General features: G+C 33.0%; 1 long non-coding RNA gene across 1 annotated transcript; it reads right to left on the bottom strand.

Moving 5' to 3' along the window:
- Nucleotides 1-880: 880 nt before the first annotated feature.
- LOC141556345 (uncharacterized) lies at nt 881-24,917 on the bottom strand. The gene is made up of 5 exons (XR_012486507.1): nt 24,180-24,917; nt 22,906-23,022; nt 19,731-19,836; nt 1,623-1,738; nt 881-1,447 (listed from the first exon to the last, which is right to left on the bottom strand). It is a non-coding gene; the product is annotated as an uncharacterized LOC141556345 (long non-coding RNA).
- Nucleotides 24,918-24,932: the final 15 nt, after the last annotated feature.

Raw genomic sequence — 24,932 nt, 5'->3', positions numbered from 1 at the left:
GATATCACCCTCAAATCCCAAATGATATTAATACCTCCAACAATTTAATAATTCTATCTAATATATTAAATAAACAACTTTTACATTTCAAAAATGTAACTACCTAAACTGTTATACCAATAGCACTCTGAAACTCTGTGTCAATTAGTGCTTGAGAGTAATGTTAAAAACCAGTGCAGAATTGAAATAGCATCATCTAGAGCACTCTTAAAAATAGGTAAAGCAAGAATACCCTAGCATATCTGCTGGTTTATTCCAGTCTTGATAACTACAAGAAAAAAAGTTTCAGTTTGTGAAAAAGTTTGCCCACCCACCCCTTCCCCAGGCTCCAAAACAAATGACTAAAGAAATTAAATGATATTATCACTATTTAGTAGTGACCCACCACAAACTATGACGGGTGACAAGACCCAAGACAGAGAGTTCACTAAATTTCACTACTCAACAACAAAGGCTACTAAGCCATGAGATGAATAAAACTGAGCACAATTTAGTGCAACCATTTAAAATCTCCTTTCCCTCCCCCCCCCCGCAATTATTTTATTTTGAATTTACAGGATCTGCTGCCCCATTTTGAATTCTAGCTCTTGAGGCTAAAAATTGTGCCTAGCAAATGCTTTGGCACAAATGCTTGGAAAAACATAGAGTATTTCTGAAAGTATCTACCCAAGGATGCTAAATTCAAAACATCCATTATCCTCCTTGAGACTACACTGCCAGGTGAGTCTGTTCTTCTCTTCATTTTTTTATTCTCCACCCATGGTGGTAAAACAAATATAGATGAAAATGTCTAAAAACCTGCATGAACAACTTTACATTTGAAACCATATCTTAAAAGAGAGCTCAGCTTCCAAAAGCACTTAATCTGCAAACTTTAGAATTTATGGACATAATTTTAATTCAATATGATGATATAAAGGACTGCTAAATATTAATCAAAGTATGCTTCCATTCAGTTCAAAGTGCATCTTAGTGTTGATCTCAAATGCACTGGGTTATCAGTACAACCTGTTCACTTAGAAACAGTTCAGGCATTTAGAAATAAAAATAGAAAATCAACCTAACAGTTGCTTTAATTCATTTTATAAATAAGCAACTGGGAATTTTGCTCTAAGTGGCTGCTGCTGTAGCCCATTCCATAAATGGCATTCTCTGCAGAATAAGGCACAATATGGTACGAATGCAGCTCTTCATAATAGAGTGACTGAGAGCAGCATTCTTGTACCATAAACTTCAGCCGTTTTCTTGTATCAGAATAAGCAGTCCTATAACAGGGAGCTTCCTTAAAGTATTCATAACTCTCTTTCTCTGCCTCCAGGTGGATCTTCCTCAACAAATTGTTGATCAGCACAGACCTTCGAAGATAGGTTTCAGGGTCTTCAAGAAACCTGAGCTTCTCTAGTGAAAGTTTTAGAATGCAGGTCCGGTCTTCTGGTAATATCAGGTGCTGCAAGGAGAAAACAATCAAGAACTTTATGTTAGAAGAGAGAACACTCAGGTTTTCAGACTGAGAACAAGGCAAATATGAAAGTAGTCAGTGTAAGAAGCTTCCAATGAAGAAACTTCTTCCTATCAACCAAGACAGATGAGCATTTTCTCAGCACATGCATTAAATTACTTACTTTTGGAAAATACCCATTGTAATCTTGATGTAAATCTTCTTCTTCTGCATATTTCCTCTTAAAATAGGCTACTTTCGACGTCGTTAATGTAGATGGTAATACGTTTAGTGGAGGAGCTGCATAAATGAAAAAGTGGAAAGAAATTGTTGGGACGTACGAATAAAAAATTTTTATAAGATGCGAAAGTTCTGATGTTTGAAAAAAAGAATTTGTGTTACAAAACTATGAAGTTAAATTTTCAGAATGCTAGACAAAGTAAAAAGGACAAGTTTTGGGGAACTATAGAAACAAAAACAAACTGATGTAACCATTTCTGTCTCAAAATTGATTAAGCAGGCTAAAATGAGTGAATTTAATTTTTGCCAGCCCCAGTTATTACTTTACATTGTACTGCATAGATCATACTCAAAATACAATAAGTGGTTCACAAAGTCCATTGACAAGGAATCAATTAAACACTGGTTTTTGGTTTGGGTTTTATTATATAGTGTTAGGATTTGGAATCAAAGGAAGTGGGTTCAAATATTGACTCTTCCACCATGGCCAATCAACTTCAACAGAAATTGAGCCTTAGCATGGCCAATCAACTTCAACAGAAATTGAGCCTTAGCTTAATCTCCAATATCCTTTTGTAATGTCTCAATTGATAGATGATTCCCTATAGTTTGAATAGGAATGAGAAAGCTAGTGAAATCTGCCCCTCTTTCTCCTAGCTTCTGCCAGTACTTGTCCCATGGACCACGAAGACAGAGCGGAGAGCTTCCTACTATAGAAAAACATAGAGTAAAACTCAATTGAGTCAATACTACAAACCTTGAGAAGGTACTTGAATCTCTTCACTTTCCTAACTAAGCTTTCTTTCAATGAGAACATGAATTATATTATCTCTCAGAAAGAGCTGAGAAGGGACAAATGTGGCTAAGCACAGGACATAGCTTGATTGGAAATAGTAGATGGAAAATCTAGAGTTTGGGTCCTTGACCTCTTCTGTTTGTTTGTTTGTTTTTCCTTGCTTAAGGACCACTGAGGGAGCCTAATGGTTCTCCTCCTACTTCTCATTCTACTTTCTCTCCCTTCCTTCTTTTCTTCCTCTCTTTCTTATTTTTTCTTTCCGTTTCTGTTTCTTTATTCCTTTCATTTCTCTCTCTCTTCTCTCTCTCTTCCTCTCTCTCTCTCTCTCTCTCTCTCTCTCTCTCTCTCTCTCTCTCTCTCTCTCTCTCTCTCCCTCTCTCTTCCTCTCTCTCTCTCCCTCTCCCTCTCCCTCTCCTCTCTCTCCCTCTCTCTCCCTCTCTCTCCCTCTCTCTCTCTCTCTCTCTCTCTCTCTCTCTCTCTCTCTCTCTCTCTCTCTCTCTCTCTCTCTCTCTCTCTCTCTCCCTCCCTCCCTCCCTCCCTCCCTCCCTCTCTCCCTCCCTCTCTCTCTCTCTCTCTCTCTCTCTCTCTCTCTCTCTCTCTCTCTCTCTCTCTCTCTCTCTCTCTCTCTCTCTCTCTCATAAATTCACACACACACATACACACATACACACACTGTTTTGTCTCTTTCTCTTTCTCTTTCCTTCTTCTAGATGTACTGGAATCCTCCTGGGATTGAGAGAGATATCAAATGATTAAATATGATGGACTTGGCTTTTTTCAACAATGAGGTTATTCAAGCCAAGTCCAATAAACTTGTGATGGAAAATTCCATCCACATCTAAAGAACTATGGAGACAGAATATACAGGGTATTTTCACCTTTGTTGTTGTAATTGTTGTTTGCTTGCTTTTTTTCTTTCTTGTGTTTTTTTTTTCACTTTTGACCTGATTTTTCTTGCACAGCACTGACAAATATGGACATATCTTTAGAAAAATTGCACATGTTTATCATATATTGGATTATTCAATATCTTTTTCATTACTGAACAAAGAATTCTATTATATTTCTATAGTAAATATTGAACACTACTAAATGTTTGTCCTTCTAGAGCAAAACTTTACTGATGCTAAGACAAAATAAAATATCTAGGAATCCTGATACTTCAACCACTAATAGGAGCTGGGATCACCACCCATTCTCAGTCTGCCAGATTATTAACAGTATCTTTGTTGTCATGTGCTAATAAGGACCTATTATTTTCTTCACTGCAGGAAAGTGAATAATTCTCTACTGTACTAAGACCAAATCCAGGACTATATTTACATGGTGTTCAAAAATCTTAAGGTGGTTTTGAAAACCCACATATAGACAAGTTGTCAGTCAGTCAATAAATATGTAGAAAAGCACTGTGGCAAGCATTGGGAATACAGAGAAAGGCAAGAAATGGTTACTGTCCTCATGGAGTACACATTCCAACAGAAGGGACATCAGACAAATAACTAGGCATACAATATATATATATATATATATATATATATATATATATATATATATATATATATATATATATATATACAGTATAAATGAAAAATCATCTCAAAGAGAAATCAATCAAATTGCTTCATGACCTTTCTAATTACATGCTTTTTAATCACACACTTTATCCATGTATACTAAGATACCACTAACCTGATTTATTTACTGTTCTTCACCCAATATTCTCTCTAGCCTCTTTGAATTTGTACTGGATGTTTTTTTGTGCTGGAATGGTTTTTTTGTTTGTTTATTGAGCAAAAATTAAATTAAATATTAAAAATATTCAAATCAGATATTACATAAGAGACCTTTTTGTTTCTACATTACTTACCTTTGATAGAGTCTTCTGTTGAACACTATTTTCTATTTGTACCATATGTGTGTGTGTGTGTGTGTGTATATATATATATATATATATATATATACATACATACATACAGATATATGGTACAATATATATATATGTATATATATATACATGCAGATATATGGTAATATATATATATAAAATCTTGAACATGCATGTTGTCTCCAGAATTTGAATTAAGATACTTGAAAGCTTCAAAGTAGGGACCAATGTTTTTTGGGGTTGTTTTTTGTTTTGGTTTGGTTTGGTTTTGGTTTGGGGTTTTTTTGCCTTTCATTATATTCCTACTGCTTAAAATAGTGCCTGGTAATTATGCCCAAAAAGTTATCAAAATGTGCACACCCTTTGACCCAGCCATACTACTACTGGGCTTATATCCCAAGGAAATACTAAAGAAGGGAAAGGGACCTGTATGTGCCAAAATGTTTGTGGCAGCCCTTTTCATAGTGGCTAGAAACTGGAAGATGAATGGATGTCCATCAATTGGAGAATAGTTGGGTAAATTATGGTATATGAATGTTATGGAATATTATTGTTCTGTAAGAAATGACTAACAGGAGAAATACAGAGAGGCTTGGAGAGACTTACATCAACTGATGCTAAGTGAAACGAGCAGAACCAGAAAATAGTTATACACTTCAACAATGATACTGTACGAGGATGTATGCTGATGGAAGTGGATATCTTCAACATAGAGAAGAGCTAATCCAATTCCAATTGATTAATGATGGACAGAATCAGCTACATCCAGAAAAGGAACACTGGGAAATGAGCGTAAGCTGTTATTTTTACCTTCTGAATCCAATTCTTCCTGTGCAACAAGAAATTCAGTTCTACACACATATATTGTATCTAGAATATATTGTAATATATTTAACATGTATAAGACTGCCTGCCATCTGGGGGAGGGGGTTGGGGGAGGAAGGGAAAAAATCTGAACAGAAGTAAGTGCAAGGGATAATGTTGTAAAAAATTACCCATGCATATGTACTGTTAAAAAAAAAAAAGTTATAATTATAAAATAAAATAAAAATTAAATTAAAAAAAATAGTGCCTGGTACCTGAATAGCTTAATAAATGGTGACCAATAATCTCTACCACATAATAGTAGAGGCTTGACCAAGACTCACAAAGATTAAGAGATTTATCCACAAAACATAATTAATATGAGATATGGTATTTGAACCTAGCTTTCTGACTGCAGATTCAATTCTCTAAATATCACTGCCTCTTAAGTTATTATGGAAAAAATAATAATAGTAACTTCTCTAAATTTAGACTGGCTTTGTTACAAAAAGTGAGTAACTAAACTGTAATATTCTCCTATGAAACATTGCCACTGGGGAAGGCTCTAGACTACTTAAGAAAGAGTCAAGTTTTGTGTTTTTACGGTAGGCTTTTACAGTTTTCAAAACAGTTTGAAAAGAATTCCCAGTTTAAACTCTGGGTGGTGCTGCTGACCCAGAGTAACCAGTGCAACAGCAAAGGAGCATTTTCTTCTTCATGAAAGTTATTATGTTCAGAATGCAACAGCATCCCCGTACAATAATCAGTCAGGTCAATATGGAGCCAAATTGGAAAGACAAATTCATTTTCATTGTATGTATTATGCATGCACATGTGTTGTCAATGTATTTTGTGTCTTTGAGTATATATATTGCGTTCTATTTTCAGGTTGTTTATATTTGTGTATGTCTGCATTATATGTATTTGCATATGCTTAATCTAGGTAACAAATTATCTCTTTGTTCAAACAATTTAATTTATAGTATAATTGAGGCTTTTTTTAAACACTAATTAAGACATTTCCTAAAAGAAAATATAATAAATCTTAACACGACACATTGCTATCCATCTTTTTTTTAATTCTCTGGTTTTCTTTCTGGTGCTCTCCTGGTAGGTCCTTTTTGTACTTATGTCACTTTTAATAAGCCATTAGAAAAGGCATAAAGAAAGTATGTGAGTCATTCCAAATTTTCTGTGTTGTAACAGGGATTGGCAAGTCATGAAGCTTTTTAGTTAGGAGTTAACATGAATGTTAGGGAATTTAGAATTTCAGCCTAATATGACTGATAACTTTCATGTCAAAAGAAGTAGCACTGATCATTCTCAATTGATTCAAAACCAGTAAGTGCTGACTTCTATAAGCTCTCAATGAATTAACTGTTCTTTGATCCCATTATAACATCATGCATGATTTCTACAGAGTTGAAGTTCTCTCTTGAAGTGAAACATCAATTTTTTTTACTACATTTTTCCTTCTCTTTATTTATTCTATGGCATTTATCTTCACAGAGACTGACTGACAGTTAAAGGCAAAAAAAGAAGGAAGGAAGGAAGGAAGGAAGGAAGGAAAGAAGGAAGGAAGGAGGGGAGGAAAGGGAGGAAGGGAGGGAGGGAGGGAGGGAGGAGGGAGGAAGGAAGGAAGGATCTAAGAAAGGATCAAAAGAAGAATCAAAGGAATGAAAAAAGGAAGATTTAATCAGGTAAATGGTCTTTTTTTTTGTTCCATGGTCTCAAAAGACTTAACTGTTTGGAGATGAAGGAGGGATTAGTTGAGGATTTTTTTTCATTTTTTAATATGCCACTATTACATTAGATAGACATAGCCTTGTATCACAAAGGGTAAGTGAAAAGTTTTTAAAAAATCATTTAATCAATAAATTGCTCTATTTAGACCAGACCAAATAATAAATTCAAGTTATTTTTCATACTATATTGACTGATTATTTTATTGTCACACAGACAAGGTCAGCAAGCATTTTAACTAAATTATGAAAATTTTTCATTCTTCAATTAGAGTTCTCTGTAATAAGAAGCATCAAAGGTTATCAGAACCAGGAACGTGTCATTCACTATTCACTGATGATCCCACAGAACATGTATATTAAAGATGTACAGCATGAGAAAAAGCTGGGAAAATGAGAAGTGCCTCAATTGTGCTGGAGATGTCAATATTATCCCTTTTCCTACCTACTAACTAAAACTCTGTTAGTTTGTTTTTCCATTCAGGAAAAGGGAAGCAGAATCTCATGAGAGAATTAATCTCTAATCAAAATATCTAAGTTCTAAACCTAACTTTCCTATTTACTTCCTAAGTGATGTTCAATGAGTTCCTTGGATTTGGGGGCCTTCAGTTCCCTGACCTGTAAAATGGGAGGCCTGGACTAATGATTATGGCACACATTTATGTAATGTCTCAAAGTTTGCAAAGTAGTAAATGATTCTTTTCTGCGTGAGACTCAATGCAAACCTACAAGATAAGTAAGGACAGGTATATTTCATTATAGATGAGATTCTTTAGCACCAGGTCTCATAAGTACAGAACATTATGACTAGTTGAAAGGCATTTCCTTGCAAATGCAGAGAAAAACCAACTGGATGGCATCTTTGGAAAACAACTGTCAAAGAAACATATCGCTCTAGTTCATAAGTGACAACTACAAGAAGCATTGTGACTTTACAAGTCAAACTTACATGATGATGCCAGCCTTTTCTGTTCAAACTTCTGTCTGAAGACATTTCCTATTTAAGGAATGTGTCTAAGTGCACCCAAGCAGGGATGGTATGGAATTGAAGAAAATAAATCCTGAAAGCACTCATCAAAGAAGCAAAAGTCCAGTCTTGTCTCATCAACCTGAGCAAGACATTGAGTATACTTCTGGAGATGATGGCCCAGATGAGCATCCCTGAGGACAGCTGGGATGCTAAAAAATCTTCACAGCTGGCACAAATTCCACAACATCTTTCTTGGAGTTTTAATAGTTGATTCCGGCATTGAATTTTAAGGGATATTTTTCATTCTAAGCCTAGATGTACCAGATATCGGGTTCATATGGCTGAATTAGTAAATCATAGAATCCTACACTGTCTTTTGTAACCCTATACTGAATATGGGGGTCACAAAAAATTTGGCAACAGTAAAGATATCAATTATCTGACAAGATTTAATTCCTTATGTAAGAAACAAGCACATATTTCATTAGGAGGCAAATTTGCTTTTGCCTTTAATAAATGATAAAATTATATGTATACCAAAGAATTGTCTTAATATAATTTCTTCATAATTTATGTACCTATTTTATATACTTATATACTCAGATAAAAAGGTGTTGCAAGTAGAAACATTTTAAGAAGTCCTACTCTAAAGAATCTTAAACGTCATTTAGTTACTGGGGTAAGATGGTGTAATGAGAGGTGACTCGATTTTTTTCAAACATTACATCATTTTAAATACACAGCTCTCTGAGATAGAGGTACAACTGTTAGTACCCCCTTTCCCCAAATGAAGAAATTGAAACTGAGACATAAAGTTGCTTTCTCAAGATAACACAGAGTGGAATTTGTACCAAGACACTGCTATCTGTCAATAATGTTTGCAGAATCCATTGACATGGTTGCATACTTAGAAACTCAAAGATATATGTAGATATATATATATAGAGAGAGAGAGAGAGAGAGAGCAAGGGAGAGAGTAACTAGTCCTTGATTGATATATGAGAAACTTTTAAAGCCCTTTATGAACATATTATTCAGTTCTTAAGAGATTAGGAATCTGAGTCCTAGAGAGGTTATTGGCAGTTATTAAACTGTCCCAAACCATAAGAGCAACCAATAGAAAAACTAGCAAAGAAATCTAGATCTCTAGGTTTGTACATAGGCCACTGTTTTTTTTTTCATTGTAATACAGTTTCCCTTATATTATAATAACAAATATTTAATAGTCCCCTACTAAGGGCCTACTCTAAAGCCAAGAAGGAGATGATCTAGGGTTCTCTAAGTCATGCCTATGGATCCGTCAACCAACAACAACCCAGTACAGTTTAGAGAATTTAATTGCCAAAGTTCTAATACATAATTTTTTTTGGCGATTGTTTATGCTAAAGAGAATTTCCATGCTGCTTGAAAAAGAGATGTTTTGAAGTATTGAATTTCTTAGTATCATAATATTAAACATTTAAAACTGGAATGAACCTTAGAAACCCTCTAGTCCTATCCCCCTCATTAAATTTGGTAAAACTGAATATCCTGGACCTCATAACAATGCATCTTTTGCCATTTGTGCCAATCTGCCATCTCAAGGCAGTCCTGTGACTTCCAAGACTGCTGCACTTTTAAGCAGTAACTCTGAGAGTTGAATCTCTGACAACGTTCCAAAAAGCACCCCATTTTTAGCACCAAAAGCACCAAAGGCACCCCTTTGATGTGAAGTGAATCCTGCATTTCTCAGTGATGACTGAAAATTTGAACAACCTCTTTTATTGTTTTAGGTAGGTCATGACTCTCAGAGTAACTTGAGGCCTAAAAATTAGAATGATTCAGAGTTTGGAAAAATAAAACAGAAGACAATTGTAAAGCAACATGGATTCCAGAGGGGAAGATAATTATTCAGTGAAAAGGGAAACTGCGGACCTGCTGCTACTATTTAATAAAGCACAAAAGGAAACAGGAAGAACTCTAAAAAAAGACAACAGAGGAATAAATAAGAAAAATACATTTTAAAAACTGATGCATACAAGAAATATTTTTAAAATTAAGAAACCTATAGATTAAAAATAGGGGATAGAGCAAAATAAATTATGCTTCAAACAACTCTTTTTAAAAAGTGTTTCAAATATAGCAACAATAAAAATCAATAATATCAACATAAATAAACAGGGAGAGCATATTTTATTTAAAGGAAGCCAGCACAAAGAAAAAAATAACAATATAAACCTATAATCACTAAATAGCATAATTATTGAATTCTTCACATAAAAGCTAGGTGAATTGCAAAAATCACTTTGAGAGTTACACAATAATAACATGAGAATTTAATACACCTTTCTTAAAGCTAAATAAAGGCAATATAAAAAATAAACAAAAATGAAAGTACAGAATTGAATGAATGATTAAAAAAATTAGATTAGTTAAGTACTAACTAGCACTTTTGTATGGAAATTCTAAAATACATCTATGTGTGTGTTTATACATGTGTGTATGTGTGTGTGCATACACCTAATACAGTTTAGAGAATTTAATTGTCAAAACTCTAACAGATGATTTTAATATGCATAGATATATATAAGCATATTTTTCATTGTGACAAATACTTGCAAAATTTAGCCATGTGCTAAGGCATAAAAAGTAATAAACACGTAAAAATCAGAAATAATTAACACACTTTATAGAGCACAAGGCAAAAATAATTGCAACAAAATATCAATAAATGAGAGTGCTAAATGGACATTAAGTAATGACAATCTGAATGAGTCAAAGAATTATCAATAGAAACAATAAAAATTACATTTAAAATTTAAAACAATGAGAAAACATGACAAAAATTATGGCCAAAGGAATAATTCTTAGAGATATATCTATATCTACATAAGAAGAAAATATAAAAATCAATGAATTGGAATGGATTAAAGGAAGGGGAGAAGTTGTTGAAGTAAGTGTTTAATTAATTTTGTGAATAACATTATCAATTTGACGAGATTACAGTGTGTGTCCTTTTGTCTAAAGACTTCAGAGAGGTACCTCTTATGGAGATAGACAAGAGCACTGGTATTTTGCTAAATAAAAACACGAGACTCTTCTAATTGGTTCTCAGTAATTTGGGTGCCTTCAAAGTGATTGATGACTAAGAATCAGACATATAAATCATGTCAAAATGAAGTCCTTTTTTCACGTGGTCTATAAAATTGAGGTGGTCATACTTTGTTCTCTCTCCATCTCTGTCTCTGCCTCTCTAAAATATTAAAAATGCGTATTTGGTCATTAACTTGCCTATATATATATATATATATATATATATATATATATATATATATATATGCAAGATTTATATTAAATATTCTTTATTCCTTATAAATAAAGCAGAATGTATACATACACATACATACATATATATCCTACTCTCTTCTTATAGATATACATGGAGGCAAATAATTAAAGAGTTCTTCACTACTTATAGTTGGGCCACACCAATAAAATAAAAATGATATACTTTTACTTATAATATAAATATAATAACATGTAATAACATAAATAATAAATAAATAATAACATAATAACATGGTTATACTAATTTATATATTTAATACTATTTATATATTTAGTGCCACCATCAAATTCCTAGGGAGTATCTTATGGAACTAGAAAAAATAAAAATAGAATTCACTTGGAGCAACAAAAGATCTATTATTTCAAAGAAAATAATGGCTAAAGGTTTGAGTAGAATAATAGGCCTACAAACAATCAGTAAATATTTAAAATATTTACCAGGCCTACAAACAATCAGTAAATATTTAAAAATGCCCACTATGTATCAGGCACCATTCTAAGTACAGAAAAGAAAAAGAGGCAAAGGACTGTCCAGGCTTTTTTGGAGCTCACAATATGAAGGGGAGGAAAGAAAATAAGCAAAGATAAAAAATATATATATAAATAAAAGCAATCTATATGCTAGATGCATATGAAATAATTAAGAGAGATTTAAAAAGGTTTCCTGTAAAAGATGGGATGTTTGTAGAGACTTAAAAAGGAATCTAGATAATGAAATGAGAAAGGAGAGCATCCCAGACCCGGTCCGGCATTGGATGACTTGAAGTTGGCAGATGCCAACCTTTCCTGGCAGGAAAGTATAGTGACATCAAAGCCTGAGAAACTTGGGGAATTGTGATGTCTTCTATAATAAGAAGAACAGTGGAAGAGGGTGAAGCTTTAGGAGGAAAAATAATGAGTTCCATTTTGAATGGGTTGAATTTAAGATGTCTACTGGATATTCAAGTCAAGATGTCTAGAAAACAATTGAAGATTTGAGATTGGAGGGCAGCAGAGAAATTGTGGTAGGATAAGTAGGATAGGATAGGTAGATTTGAAAATTGTATTCAAATGGTAATTCCAATAATATTATAAAAAAAAGTAGTTATCAAAACACCTTGGTGCTGATTTAAATAGATATATCAGTATGATAGACCAGATATCAATAAACAAAAGCAATATAAGCCAGTAACCCAAGATTTTATAACCCCAAGAATATAAATTACTAGGGGAAGAACTCCCATGTTGACAAAAACTTCTGGGAAAATTGGGAAGCAATTTGTTAGAAATTAAAATTAGAACAGCATCTAGATATGAGTCAGCAGTGCTATGTAGCAGCCAAAAAAGCTAATGTGATCTTCAACTACATTAAAAGAGACAGTTTCCAGAAATAAGGAGGTGATAGTTTCTCTACATTCTAAGCTTGTCAAACCATATCTTTACAATTGTATTCAGTTTTAAAAGGGCATTGATTAAAATGGAGTGCATCCAGAGGAAAACACCAAGATGATAAAGGGCTTTAGGTTCATGTCATTTGAGGATAAATTTTAGGAACTTTGAATATTTAACCTAGAGAAAAAAAAGGACAACTGATACCTGCAAATACTGAAAGTCTGTATTTTGGAAGAGATATTACTTTTGCTTTAGTTCATTCCAAAAAGGAAGAGTCAAAGATAATGACAAAAACAAACTGACAAAAAGAAAGTTGGCTTTGATGGTACTTTTTGAACAATTAAGAGATAGTGGGTCAAACCCTGTTGAAAGTCTTGAAGCAAAGTTAAAGTGGGAATGAATTATTTTTGGATATTAGCTGTCCTAGATGGTCATTGAGGTGTATCACAACTATCAAATTCTGTGTTTCTATGATCTTGTGCCACGAAACATGAAAAATTCAAAATGGATACAGGATTTGAAGATAAAAATTCCCATCATTTAAAAATTAGAAAATAACTAGATAAGATAGCTTCTACAACTGAATGGAGAAAAATTCATAACCAAACAAGGGATAGAAAAGGTCACATAAGATAAAATAGAAGTTTTTCTCTACATAAAATGTAAAACTTCTGTGTGAGTTAAACCAAAGAAGATAAGACTGAGAAAGTTGAATGGGGAAAATATTTACTTTAAATGTCACCATTAAAAATCTGATAATCAAAATATATAAGGGATTTACACAAAACTGTAGCACTGAGAGCTACTCCCTTATTGATAAGTGATTAAAGGATATGAATAATTCTTTAATGTTTTACTGATGTCTAATGGCTTTAAATCACAGTTAATTCCCATCCCTTCCAAACTGAACCCTTTTTTATAATAAAGAAAAACAGTGAAGCACAAATTTCCCTTACAGAAAATTTTTCTGGCAATGTATACAAGACTCTTTCTTAATAATTCCCCACCTTCCTTCTATGAGGGAAGATTTGTATTTGATTATCTTTTTTCCTCCTAAGACTTTTGTTGGTCTCATCTGGAATCTAGTATTCAACTTCCTTTAAAGATTTTTTCCACTAGTATTATTATAATAACTATGTCTATTATTCTCATTTCTTTGTTCTTCATTTTATGTTATTTAGTTTTATATTATATTAGTTTTTTTATATTTTTATAATATATTAGTTAATGCAAATCTTCCCACATCGCTTTGACTTCCTTATATTTATCATTTCTAAGTGAATATTTATATTCATACACCATAGTTTTGTTGTTATTGTTGTTGTTCCTGCTTCTTTGTTGCCACAAAGAGTGTGCTACTATAAATATTTTGGAAAATAGTGGATCTTATTTCCGTCCTTGAATTCTTTGGAGCATGTACCCAGTAAAGAAATAGCTAGATTAAATGGTATGAATATTTTAATTTTTTTGTTTTTTTTTTTCACAATTTCAAAAAGAAATCCAGGAGAATTGAGCTATTTCAAGTACAGTCAATAAAATTTTAATTAGCATATCTTTCCATAGATTCTTATCATTGACTATTATTTTTTCATCTTTGACAATTTGCATAGACTGTGATGAAACCAAAGTTTTAATTTTCATAATTCTTATTTTAAATGACTTGAATATGTTTTCCTAAAGTTATGAGTGTGAAGATCGCCTAAGGAGGGCCCATTTCCAGAAACCTGTGCAGATATTATATCTATTGTGTATCAGTTTCTGGTTATGATGTCTCAGGTTTGATATATATGATGATACAATGTCTTTTAATCAGCTCTAGAAACAGAAGCAATGATCTATGTGTGATTGAGGTGGAGTTAAGTGTGCATACAACAGTTGGAATCCAAGTGTCTCTTAGTCTATTTTCATTTATGAAAGAGAGAAGTGATATGAGTTGCTGGGTAAAGGAATGGTAATCATCATGTTGTTCCATTCAAACAACTATGGTCATAAGTATTTACACCACTGTTTCTTTTAAATTTATTATTTCATGACCTTAGGTGAATGTATATTTTGAGAGGAACGTTTCTAGCCAGCCTTATGATCCTGGGATAATCAAAAACCTAAAACAGTCTTGGAATATGGTGACAGTGGCCAATGGAATAGGTATGGCTAATGACAGAGGTAACATTTTTATATGGATCTGGAAAGAGGATTGGTTATTAACTTTAGGAATTATTACCTTTCTCAAAGTTCGAGGGGCTATGGATTCTGGAAAGTTTTCAAAGCCCATCAAATACCTACACATAATGGTATTTCATTAGTATTCTATAAAAGAAAAAAGGATTTCTATGTCCAAAAGTTGAGAGGCACTCATTTTCTTCCTGTTTTCTGCCCTCATTACCATTGTACATGAAGTTTGAGCCCACTTTTTATAAAGACCTTGTAAATGCAAAGAAGAGAGTATATCTCTGGATTTGGAGAGGGAAGTAAGAAGGGGGATTTACAAATTGTTCATATCATTCCATCTTAGCAACTGCCTTTACTAAAAATTAATTGAAATTATTGACTGATAATTTGGAGAAAATACACTCATAAAGACTCATGAACAATAGTAACAAAAAACAGCCTCACAGAGTTATCTCTGATAAAGAGTGGTTAGGCAGCTAAGCTCTGAACACCTGGCTCACCAGTGTGAACAGAAGTTCTCTTAGCCAAAAAGGAAAATGGTATAGCTACAAATAGGTTTTTTCAAGTTGGAAAATTATTTGGTAAAAAACTTTGGTCAATAGCCCTTGCTGTTATTTATTTGTACCAGGTTTGCTTTATATTTTGGTTATACAACCTTTATTAGTGATATTTCATTAAGAAAATATTTCCTCTATCTACAATTGTTCTTCAAATTTTCTTTATTGATTTTATTCTTAGGAAAATATTTTTTTTTAAAAATCACAGAGGTGAGAACTTTATTTTTTTTTCTTTTGTGATTTCTTCTTTCCCTTGATTTTGTCAAGAATTCTCCCCTCTAGTTATGGGAGGAAAAAATATTGTTCACTTTCTCTTCTAATTTTCTATTCTATGACCTATTACATTCAAGTTATATATTAATTTTAATTTGGTATATGGTGAAATGTATTAGCCTAATTCTAATTTCTGCCTAAACAGCTTCTAAAAGAACTTCAAACTATACATAATAATAAAGATAATAAATAATAAATAGAAGTGAATAGATAATGAAATAGATCTTGCTACTCAAAGCAAGGAGATAGGGATTTTTTATATCAGAACACAACATATAGCACCACATACAGTGATATATGTAATTTTTTTCCCTATGTTCTAAGGAAGGCTTTAATCTACGGAGTGGGTTTCTCCTCCACACCCAGGGAAATAATTGTGAAGTTTAGATAGATAGATAGATAGATAGATAGATAGATAGATAGATAGATAGATGTATAGATATATATCTATATATAAACTTATATATAGATATATATACACAAAACCAACACTAAGATATAATTCACGCTCATTTTGATAGTCCATGACTTTCTGCTTAAATGACTTAAAGAAGTGATATTTTGTAGGATTCCTACAAACATTTGGAAGAAATGTTAGAAACCCATCAGTTATCTTATTAAATTCACATAAAATCTCTCTTATTAATATCATCCCACAAGAAAAAACTAAAAGCAACTTAGCATTGTTTTCAATTGATCTCAAAAATGAGTAAAAACAATGCAAAAACTTTATTTTTCCAAACTGAATTGTTGTTTCCTCAGATTTTATGGCAGAATGAAAGTTAAGTATCACTGTACATTAAAATATAGTATAATTGAGTGCTCTTTGAAGGGAGTGTTTGTGTGTGTGTGTGTGTTGTTGTGTGTGTGTGTGTGTGTGTGTTGTGTGTGAACTTCAAGATATATATTTCATGATTCATGAGAGTATAAAAAGAAAATATTAAAAGTTCTATTTCAATTTTTACCTGAAAATAAAAAACATTAAAAGTTCTATTTCAATTTTTATCTGAAAATAATAAATTTACTAATAATTAAACATACAATCACTCCCTTGACATTGGAAATTAATTCTTGGTGCATATGTCAACAAAAGGAAGGATATTATATATGATATATGAAGTGTCATGAGGAAAATATGGAATTTCTACACTTTGGAAATTAATAGTAATATAGTTACTATTTATCTATTCATTCTCAATATACTTTACATGTTCTGAGTTAAGTATATTTACATATTCTATTTTAATTAAACTAACCATCACAAAATAGAAGTATTCCATACAAAGGTTCCTGCAAATAAACTGTTGATTAAAGAATTTGATCAAAATTTGCAAAACTATCAGTTATTTGAAATATGGATTGTTATACACTATAGGTAGCAAAGAACCTCATCTTAAGTATGTCTTATAACCTGTATATTAGTTAATAGCAGTATATCTATTGTTACTAGCAGAACTTTTAAAAACTAGGCTTTTATTGATGAAAGTTATTTAAATTTGTCACCTAAAAAGTTGCTTCTCTGCATCTCAAAAAATGTGAAAATAGAATTTCCTAATCTGTTCAAGAATTTTCCAAATAAGCTTTCAGCCATTTATGGGGAATGCAAAAATTCAGTATATCCAGATTAGTTTATGACAACAATGAAAAAAAAGGAAATTTTCTCACTAAATTTTATTTCATTTTATCTATCTATCTATCTATCTATCTATCTATCTATCTATCTATCTATTTATTTTCTGAGGTAATTGGGTTTAAATGACTTGCCCAGAATCACACATCTAGGAAGTGGTAAGTGTCTGAGGTCAAATTTGAACTCAGGTCCTCCTGACTTCAAGGCTGGTGCTCTAATCACTGTGCCACCTAACTGCCCCTTTCTCATATAAACTTTATATAATTATTAGATCACATTGAAAAATCAGTATCATAATTTATTAACTACAGTCAGTCATTACTTCTTCCTGTTGCACCTGACTTTCAACAAAGTGTTGAAAAAGATTTTTAAAAATAATAAAGCATATTTAATCATAATGAACTCACTAAAATAGTATCACTAATTAATAATTAAATTACAAATAATTATTTTTCCAAATTAGAAAAAAATTACATAAGTCATTTGGAAGAAAAAAAAGTCAAGGATATCAAAGGAACTAATGAAAAAATGTAAAGATGTTTATCAGATCTTAAAGTGTATTATAAGACAGTAGTTAGAAATACTATTAATGTTATGGGTTTAGCAAGAAGAAGAAAAGTGTTTTTGTACCATCAGCAAATAAAATAAAAAATATATTTAAGAAATTTATTTCATTATCTTACTTTCCCAAATTTCCTATTTATATAATATTTTATAATATATATGGACATATGTTTGTGTGTTACTACATTTATATAATTTAGATACTGGGACTGAGCTTATGAGGTCAGTGATATAGGGAACATATGGATGAGAAAACTGCTTTTACCAATGCAAATGGGTTTAAGAGAATTGCCTAGAATACTTCAAGAGAAAGTAATTTGTCCAAACTCACTTGACCAGAAGATGTCAATGTAAACTTAAACCTAGGTCTTTGTAACTCAGAAGACAGATGTGATCCAAAACTCCTACTTCTTTCTGCTGTGATGATGTGATTTTAAAATCCTTCTGACCATTGGAAGTAGGAGATTATCAGAAAAGTTATCACATAAATAAGTCTCTCTCTAGGAGAGTCTCATCTCTAGGAAATGAGCATTCATAGTAGTGGTTGTTTTGGCATCTTTTGATATTATTTTTTTCCTATTATGGTGAAGGTAAAATTCACCAAGTACTTACAGTACTTTTCATCCACTAATATGAAATTAAGCTATATATGATTTATTAATAGAAAAACACAGATAAACTTATGGATGGATGGATTTGGGGGTATAAAAGTTTTAATTGCTAGGGAAAATTTAGCAATTAATTTGCTAAGGATATCAAAAAATTTAGATACAAAAAAGAACACTAAATGTAAAATCATAAAATAAAATTTAGGTTCAAAACTTAATTCCCATATTTACTAGTGAAATAACTTTTAGGCAAAAAAAATAATTCTTCTGAATCTCAGTTTCCTTATCTACATGGTGGGAGTTATAATACTTAAACACACACAGATGTTTAAAGAGAGGACTTTGTAAATGTTAAAGCATTTTTAATGAGTTATTTATTTTAGGCAGAGTTAAGCAAAGAGAACTATAAGAACTTGCTTCATCTAAATTTATCTCCTTATAATTTTTGTGATTATCTTCTGGTTTGCCAGCTGGATGCCATGGGAAATTCCATTAGCTGGCTTTCAGTAGCTTAGATCTTATAATATTATAGTTTTAAAATTGGAAATGACTCTAAAATGTCAAATAGTCCGGTCACTTCATTATACAGATGAAATAACTGAGGCCCGGAAAGCTAAAGTTATTTGTCTGACATAATTTGTACCCAACTTCTCTCACTCTGAATCTATCATTTTCTCCAAGGGGCTTCTCTTCACTTAGGACATAATCTGACAGTTTCTGGGCATGTAAAAAAATATGCAACAACAAGTGGTTTGCAAGCTATCTCTAGAAGTTTTATTAATAATATTTCAATAAGCAATGTGGTAGAATTTACCTAACAAGGAGAAAACCTATCCCTGTCATCAGAGTCTCTAAGTGTTCTTACAGATAACTCTTGATTCAAAAATGTTGTTCCTGTATGCATCTTTTTTATGGTAGGGTGGAAATCTGTAGTTGTAATGAGAGAATCTGTGGTTAAACATTAACTCTGACTTATTATGCACTTAATTTTGGACAGATCATTTTGATTATTGCTTATTTGCTTAATTAGACAGATTTCAGTTTCACCATCTATAAAATGAAAGGTTTCATCTAGAAGATTTATAATCCCCCTTCCAGCTTTAGATTATATGCAATACTCTTTCATATCCTACTGTTTCCGTTTAGGAAACACTAAAATATTATTAGTGTTGTTCAAAGGAATGACTTTAGCAAACAGATTGGGACAACATATTAAGAAAAATCATCGCCAAATATTATATAAATGCATTTTTGATAGAACAGTAACATCGTCCCTTGACAAAGACACCTCAAACACACAGAGAAAAAGACATAGATTCTAATGACAGATGCACAACATATTTGTTGCTATGGTACCTTGAACAAATCAGTTGACATCCCTGGGCCTCAGCTTTCCAGGTTCTATAGGTTTTCCTTGGTGTTCAAAGATGAAATAATTCACAATATTATTAAAGAAAAGAGCCTGAAAAAAAAGAGAAATAAAGAATGACTCATAGTCCTTTCTACATCTTCAAAATGTGCTTTCATTTGTGAAAAGCTGCTGTAAATGTAGGCACTTTGGTCTCCATAATGTTTTTGTTCAGAAAGAGACGTCCCATCTGTGATTTCTGGGTGCCAAGAGAATCTGTTAGTTGTTGCTATTTCCCAGCATGCCATAATTTGGCTGCTTTACTTTAAATATGTTGGTGTGACCTTCTAGAATGGTTTCTGTTCTTCTGACTTAAGCTCCAAGTTCAATGGTTTTTCAGTCATGTCTGACTCATCATAACCCTATTTGGGGAGTTTTCTTGGCAAAGATACTGGAATACTTTGTCATTTCTTTCTCCAGCTCACTTTACAAATGAAGAAACTGAGTCAAATAGGATTAAGTGACTTATCCAGGGTCATAGAGCTAGTAAGCATCTGAGGATGAATTTGAATTCAGGAAAATGAGTCTCCCTATCTGTGTAAAAAATGATTCTGTTTGGTGATAAAGTCATTCTCTAAAGTCTCATCATAGTATCAAATGGACATGAATTCTAAAATTTTATGCTTGTGAAGCATAAACTCTGTTTGATTTTAACATGCTACAAAGACTTTGAATATGGACGTGGTAAAAACTTGATATGTACCATCTGAGGACCAGACTAACTAAGTTCAGAGATGCTTCTTACTAAAAGGCAGCCCTTCAAATGCATGGGCAACCTCAGGAAGATTAATACTAAGGAATGAACTATTTATGGAACAAATGGAACAAATGGAACAAATAACCACCAGCAACATTATGGATCTTCCAAAAACATAAAAATGTATTTCTGACACCAGATCCTATGTCACTCAGCAGAGTTTTATCTTATATTGATGTGAACTACGTATTCTAAGTCTTTCCACAGGCGATCCTAGACAATATAATATGGTGAAAATACCACTAGATTTAAGAGTCAAAAGTCCTTCTTAATTCAATTCAGGGCTCTGTCTTTTAGAACCTTTTTGGTTCAATTCCTAGCCTGGTCTCTATGCTGCATAGCATAGGGAAAGAAATTTTACCATTATGAACAGTTTACTCATCTATACAGTACAATTGTTACTTGTTCTATCTATTTGATAAAGCTGCCATAAAATCGCAAATTAGATTTAGAAATATACTGATAGATTATATAAACTATTGAACTTCTGATTGAGATGTCAATTTGAAAAATTGAAATTTCTATGTGTAGGCTAGTATCACAAGTCACTACTATGACTCTCAGTTTTAATGAAAGCTACATCAGCATCTTGGGTTTTTTATTCAGATACATCCTATAACTCATGTTTTACACTCACATACAAATTATTGTATGGAAAAAAAAAGACTAAAATTTGAATATTGCTTTCATCCTAGTTCTTTATTCACTCAAATACCACATCAGTGTACTTCATGCCCCTCAAGAGAGTTGCAGAGAGTAATTCCCATTAGAATAAGAAGAATTATTAGCTCCTTAAATATAGATTTGTGAAGAACAGATCACTCTGCTGCTTCTAATTTTAATTTCATCAAGATCTCAAAGACTTTAATCTCATGTCATAACTTCATCAGTGTCTTTTTTCCTGACTCAATCAGATCCTACAATAATGTTTTCTGATGTACAAAGTGGGAAATGACAATATCCATCTAAACTAACTTGGGAAATGTGTATTTATGATGGAATCACAATTGAAATTCAAGAACCTCTTTCATTTGACCTATTTGATTGCAACAATAGTCTCAATGAAAGGGCAGACTCACATAAATTAAAGGGCATAGAGTGATCTTAATGTCTATGCATATTATATAAGAGACAGGATGCATATAAATTACTAATGCATGAAGCTAATGCATATAAATGAACCACTAATCATGGCTAGGTCACTCAAACTTTTCTCAAATTGATAGCATGAGCAAAGCTCTGCCTAGAATATGAACATTATCCACAGTTTAAGACTGATTACAGTAAACCATATGTCTCCTTGTATTCCTCCCTTGCTATAAAGTATAATAAGGACCATAGAAGAAAATTTAAAGCTAATAAAACAACCAAACTGTCAAAGATTTCTTTTGTACTTGAATGACAAATGCTAGTTATTTAAATTAAAAAATGCTCTAGAGATTTTGTATCAGCCAGGACTATGGATAGTTCCAAATACCTCCTTCCCATGCCTCTTTCAACATCATTTGAAATTATTCAACTTTTTTTTTACCACACCAAACCAGAATTAATTTTGAAATATATTCTGAGAAGAATATATCTTTCTCTGGAGAAAGGAAGGTAGGAGTTTTTATCCTTTTTTAAACAGCACTGGGGAATGGGTGGGAGTAGTGATACCACTTCATTCTTAGGAGTTCTCTGTAATTCAATGTGCTTTTGCCAATGTATAAGTAGTGGCCATGGATACATAACATATATTATGGAGTGTGGTGGTAGTGGTGGTGGTAATGGTGATGACGATGATGATGTTGTTCAGTCATTTTAATTAGATTTTACTCTCTTGTTACCCCATTTGGACTTTTCTTGGTGAAGTGGATTGGTTTACCAACACGTCTATCATGGTAAGGGCTTAAATTGAATTCAAAGTCTTTAGGAACCTTTGAAAACTGAATATAGTTTAAGACTGTTTTGTGTCTTCTAAACATCAGCATCTGATTTTGATGCAGATTAAATTCTACCCAAAAATTAATTTTTCAAGCTCTTCTTTAAATCTCATAATTTCACTTTATTATGCTTTTCAATTATTTTCTTTAGTTCCTACAAATAAGTGTTTGTCAATATGATAACTGGCTGGCTTCCTTTACAAGATGCTAGAGATGATCTACTCTATTATATAGCCATCTCTAAACACTCAAGGTTTATAGGGGAAATTTGCAAGACCACAAATGTCTTTTCTAGAGAAAATCTTTATTGACTTCTACCCAGCAATCCTCTAAATTACATAAACAACCCCTTGGATTGATCTTAAAAGTTATGGTAATGCTACATTAGCATTTATTTCTCTTGATACATATTTAAACAGAAATTTCTTTTATGCTAGTAATTACCTGGTAATGCTGAATCAATCTGTAAAATGTGTTTCTAGGATGGCTTCAGAAAATCTTGTAACAGTTCCCTTTTGCACAGCCAGCATTTCTTACAGTATAAGTCTGCTGGACTGTTACCTGGCATCATAGAACAAGGAGACAGACACAAGTCACATTTGACAGAGTCAGTGTATATATTGACATTAAGACAAGACATTTGCTAACATAATCTTTGGATTTATGATTGATATTCAGAAACTCTAATAGTTTCCCCAATTTAGCTGCAAATACAAGGAACATTGCTTATGTGAATTTGTATTCAAAACCTTCACCTTCTGTGGTCCACCTGGAATTAGAGACTATGAAATCCCAACAATCATTTCCTTGTGACATAGTTTATGCTGGTCCAAAGTCTTTAATTAATCACAATTGCATACTCAATACACTTATCTTTAGTCATTCTAGCTGGTTAATTACTTTTTAAGTTGTAATGTGATATTAAGTATGCCTATTTTGCATAATTTCTGAAAACAAAATATAAAAAGATGAAGTCTAAGATTTCACCTCCAATATAAAAAGTTATATATTTCTGATAAGAAGTGTAATATAAAATGATTTTCATTGAATATAGTCATTTAATTAAAATGTGTGGTACTTAACTGGACAGTTTCTATACAGATGAATGCTTACTGATATCATCTTCTATATTTAGAGAGATGATCTTTCCAAGAGGAAAATAGGCAGCCAATAAGGAGGATCCCATCAAAAAGAGAGGTAAGTTACTATGGTTACTTTCAAGGGCTTAAGTAACAGTGAAAAGGTGCTCCAAGCCAAATGGACCCATTCCAGAGCAGGACCATGATTGTAATATGCATTTAGACCAAACATAGCTGCTAAATCAGTTTGGGGCTACATTTTGTCATTCCAGAATGACCTGCATGCATTCCAGGGGTTGTTGGCTGCCTTGAATCTCCAAGAAGCACACACAGACAGCGCTGCACAGTCAAATGGGTTGGTGAAGGAAGAGGGTTTTTTATTTTCTTTTTTAAGGAAAAGAAAAAAAAAACCAACTTCTTCCACAATCAAACCTAACAATGACACACAGAGTTTTTAACATAAACCAGTCTTAGCTATTAATAAACAGAATAGAAGTCTATACAACACAGAAGCTCTGACTTTCCAGCAGAGGTCCCAGACAGCATCCCTAGCTCTCCTAGCAAACCAAACAGTGGTTTGGCTAAGTCATAAAGATAATACCTAGAGAGCAGAGAGCTATAAGGAGCGGACTGACATACCTTGCAAGCAAGAGTCACCAACCAGCAATCAGATATGTCCACCTGTTTTGCAGAGATGTAGGTGCTCTCCTTGTGTTTTGCGTTTGCACTCTGTAGCCTTGTTTCAGTTGGGGCTCTTGCTCTTCCGGCTGACTTGGAAAGAGACAGCAGTTCAGTCGCAGCAACAGCAGTGGAGGGCAGCGCGGCAGCTACAGCAGCAGCAATACCAGCAGCGGGACTCACAGTCCTTGGCTCCTGCAGGTTCTTTCAGTCACTGAAGCCTAACTCACCTCCCCTCCCTTAGAGCAGGAGGCGGACGCCCAGTTGTTCTCTTCTCGTATTGGACCAGAAGGAACAGATGTTACCCCGTTGCTAGGAGAGTTGCTAGGAGGTGATGACGCCCCTCAGCATCTCAGAAGCAACTTGTGTAGGTTTGATTTTTTTGTCCTGGGGTATCCGAGTAGAGCTGAGGCAGGAAACACGGGATGGAGAATGGGAACGAAAAGGCAGAAATGGGAGTAAAGGTTGTGACAGCCTAGGACGAGGAGGAAATTTAAAGCTGAAAAGCGGGAAGTTGGAGATGAGATGGAGGAAGGGCTGGGATGTTTAAATCTAATTTGGGGTCGATTTTTTTTTCAATTCAGAGATTTTGTGGGGGAAAAGGATAGAGAAAGAGAGAGGCGTGCGAAACGTACATTCTTTCTAGACGATCAAACAACAGAAGTGTTCGGCTTAAAGTACTCAAGAAAATCTGCTGTTTCCTCAGTCAAACAC

The sequence above is a fragment of the Sminthopsis crassicaudata genome, chromosome 2 (genome assembly GCF_048593235.1).
Source record: "Sminthopsis crassicaudata isolate SCR6 chromosome 2, ASM4859323v1, whole genome shotgun sequence".
In the NCBI taxonomy this organism is placed as follows: domain Eukaryota; kingdom Metazoa; phylum Chordata; class Mammalia; order Dasyuromorphia; family Dasyuridae; genus Sminthopsis; species Sminthopsis crassicaudata.
This window is presented reverse-complemented; position numbering and strand designations above follow the sequence as displayed.